Source organism: Belonocnema kinseyi, chromosome 8, assembly GCF_010883055.1.
Source record: "Belonocnema kinseyi isolate 2016_QV_RU_SX_M_011 chromosome 8, B_treatae_v1, whole genome shotgun sequence".
In the NCBI taxonomy this organism is placed as follows: domain Eukaryota; kingdom Metazoa; phylum Arthropoda; class Insecta; order Hymenoptera; family Cynipidae; genus Belonocnema; species Belonocnema kinseyi.
Window position 1 is genome coordinate 30,698,288 of NC_046664.1, and position 3,710 is coordinate 30,701,997.

The following is a 3,710-nucleotide window of genomic DNA, read 5'->3' on the forward strand; positions in this document are numbered from 1 at the left end:
TTCTGAGATCGGATTCGGATTCAGCGCAGCAAAAACCTTCGGGTATACTAGGTCTGGTCTCTGGTTCCGGACCTTTGTCAAATTTTGTCGGCCTGTGTAATTTACCTAATCTCGGGGTTGCATTACGATATTCTAATATCGTCACGTCTTATTCAATCAAGATTCTTAAGAAAACGATCGATCCTGACAAAATTCTCGTTTTATCACCAGATTTTTCTCAACGAATATTTTGATTACCAAATTGAATGCGACAAATTGAGTGTTAGTGTTTCTAAAAAATTTCACATAATTTCACTATAATAAGACTATTAAAAACACGCATGTCCCTTAAATTTATTTCTCCATAGGAAACTGTGCTTTTATATATTTTCATATTTATAATTGACATTTTTGAAATACAAACTAAAATATTATAACTACATTATACGACATCTATCTTTGAAAAGTTTCTGAATACAAAGAGAATGCTGAGATTCATGATTACTAAAAAAAAAAGTTTGTTATTATATCGCCATCATAAGTATGATTTTAGGTACTGCAAACGATACCTAAAATAGCAGTTTTTAGGATAGGTCGTAAATTTTTTTCCTTAGGGTACAGTGTACTATGAAGGAACTAATATTGTGATCTGATTGGCTAATGGACATGTATATCTGTACTTTATGGTACGGTGAGTGTAGTGACCCCAACTTTGTCATGTAGACGATTGGAATTAAATGAAGTGGATTAAAATGAATTCGATTAGATTGAAATGAATTGTATTCGATTAGATTGAATTGGGTTGGAATTAATTAAATTGGGTTGGAATTAATTGAATTGGGCGGGGATGAATTGAAGTGGATTGGATTAGAGTAGAGTAGAATGGATTGGAATGAATTGAATTGGACTGGATTGAAATTGATTGGATGGGATTGGATTAGAATAAATTCGATTGCATTGGAATGAATTGGATTTTATTTGATTTGGATTTGAATGAATTAGATTCAATTTGATTGAATTATATTGGAGTGTATTGGTGTGGATTAGGTCAGAGTGAAGTGAATGAATTTGATACGATTGTATTGAATTGGAATGCATTGGAGTGGATTGGAATTAAATGGATTAGATTGGATTAGAATGAATTGGATTTGATTGGAATGAACTGGATTCGATTGGATTGGATCAATTTGGATTAGAGCGTATTGGATCAGAGTTGATTGGATTGGAATGCATTGGAATGGAGTAGATTGGAGAGGATTAGATTATAATAAATTGGGTTAGATTGGAATGAATAGGATTATATTGGAATGAATTGGATTCGATTGGATTGTATTGGATTCGAATAAACTGAATTTAATTGGAGTGTGTTTGATGAGAGTGGATTAGATTGGATTGGAATAAGTTGGATTGGATTGGAGTGAATTGGAATTAAATGCATTGAATTAGAATCAAATACATTGGATTGGAATGCATTGCTTTTGCGTGGATTAAATGGGATTGGAATTAATTGGAGTGAATTAAAGTGGATTCGAGTGAAGTGGGTTGGAATGAATTGGATGGAAGTGGATTTGAATTCATTGGATTAGATTAGAATTAATTGGATTGCATTGAATGGAATTGAAGTGTTTTGGATCAGATTGGATTTGATTAGATTGGAATAAGTCGGATTGAATTGGAGTGAATTGTTATTAATTGCATTGAATTAGAATTAAATGAATTGGATTGGAATGCATTGGTTTTGCATGTATTGAATTGAATTGGAATGAATTGGAGTGAATTAGAGTTGATTCGAATGAAGTGGATTGGAATTCATTGGATGGAAGTGAATTGGAATGCATTGGATTGGATTGGATTGGATTAGATTAGAATGAATTGGATTAAATTGGATTATAATGGATTGGATTGAATTTAATGGAATTCGAGTGTGTTGGATCAGATTGGATTATATTGGATTGCAATATCTTGGATTGGATTAAAGTGAATTGGAATTAATAGCATTGAATTAGAATTAAATGAATTAGGTTGGATTGCATTAGGTTTGGATGGATTGAATTGGATTGGAATGAATTGGAGTGAATTAGAGTGAAGTGGATTGGAATGAATTGGATGAAAGTGGATTGAAATTCATTGGATTGGATTGGATTGAAATGAACTTCATTCGATTAGATTGGATTAAATTATATTTTAATTAATAGGATTGAAGTAGATTGGGGTGGATTGGATTCTAGTGGATTGCAATGAATTCTATGGAGATGGATTGAAATGAATTGTATGCATTGGAGTGAGATTTATGCAACCTTTTGCACTTTTGAACAGTTTCAAAGGCACACAACAATATTATTAGGATTCCTGCGAAAAATTATAAAGATTTTTCATTTACAAAAATTAATTGGAAGAGAAAATTGAAGAAAGATTTCAAAATATTTCGAATGATTTCGTAAATTTTCTAAAGAAAATGTAGAAGTTTTTAAAGCATAATTCTTTAAATTTCCAAGAATACAGAATTTTAGAATATATATTCCAGTAAGCTTGAGAGATATTTTTAAAAATAATTTTAAACTGAAAATGAATTCAAATTGTTTAAAACAAAATTGAGATTTTTGAAGAATTCGAACAAAAAATTTAGAAGTCTTTCAAGCAAGTTTTTAAACATTTTTTTCGGAAACAAAAGAAAGACTACATTAAGAAGGTTTAGAAATATTCAAAAATAATTTTTAACTTGGTGAGATTTTTCAAGGTGTACAGCAAAATCTGGATTCTTCAAGATATCGAACAAAAAATTTAGAAGCATTTTGAGAATTTTTAAAGTTTTCGAGAGAATCAAACAATTTTCTTAAGCTTCCTGGAAACACTTAAAATGATATTTATTTTTAAAAATTCATTCTAATATTTCGAAGCTTTTTGGAAATTTTAAAAGATTTCAAGAAAATAACAAAAACTTATTCAGATTCGAGTAAAAATATTTAATATTTCTTTTGCAAATTAATGTGGAAAGAAATTTTTTTTTAAATTTCAAAATATTTCAAAATGTTTCAAAAAATATCTAAAAATGTGAAAAGAATCTGGAAGATTTTGAGTCATTTTTTTAATTTTCCACAATTTTAGGAATAATTCGAGACAAGTAAAAATATATTTAGGAATTATAAAAGTTTTGAAATAATTAAAAATATTTTTAAACTTTCAAAGTTTTTTAAAAGTTTATAAAACATTATAAATATTATAAAATAGTAATTAATTAAATGTACTTTTTTAATAATTTAAAAACTTTTACACTTCGGACAAATTAAAAAATTTAAATTCATATACATATAATTTTTTTACCACTTTCCTTAGTTATGAATTATTTATTCATTTAACTAATTAATTATTAAAAGCAGGATTATTTCTCTTCATTATTATTTTTCTTCAAAATTCACTTTTTTATGACAGTTCTGATTTTTCCGATATTATCAGTCGAATTTGATCGGAAGTTAGACATGAGACGATATGATTGATAACAAATGAATGCAAGAGAAGTGGGTTTTAGAACATGTTTCGAAAACGATTGGGATTGGTATAAATAATGGAAGTTTTCCTATCGAAATGCAGCACTATACATTTCCTATATTTGGCACTTAAGCCCTTATGCCCTAGTCCGGGGGCTGGGTATGATCCCGTATGCACTAAGACCGCCAAAGCTGAAAACCCTCTATTCTTATGTATTTTGAGCCCCTGAATCCGAATCCACAACT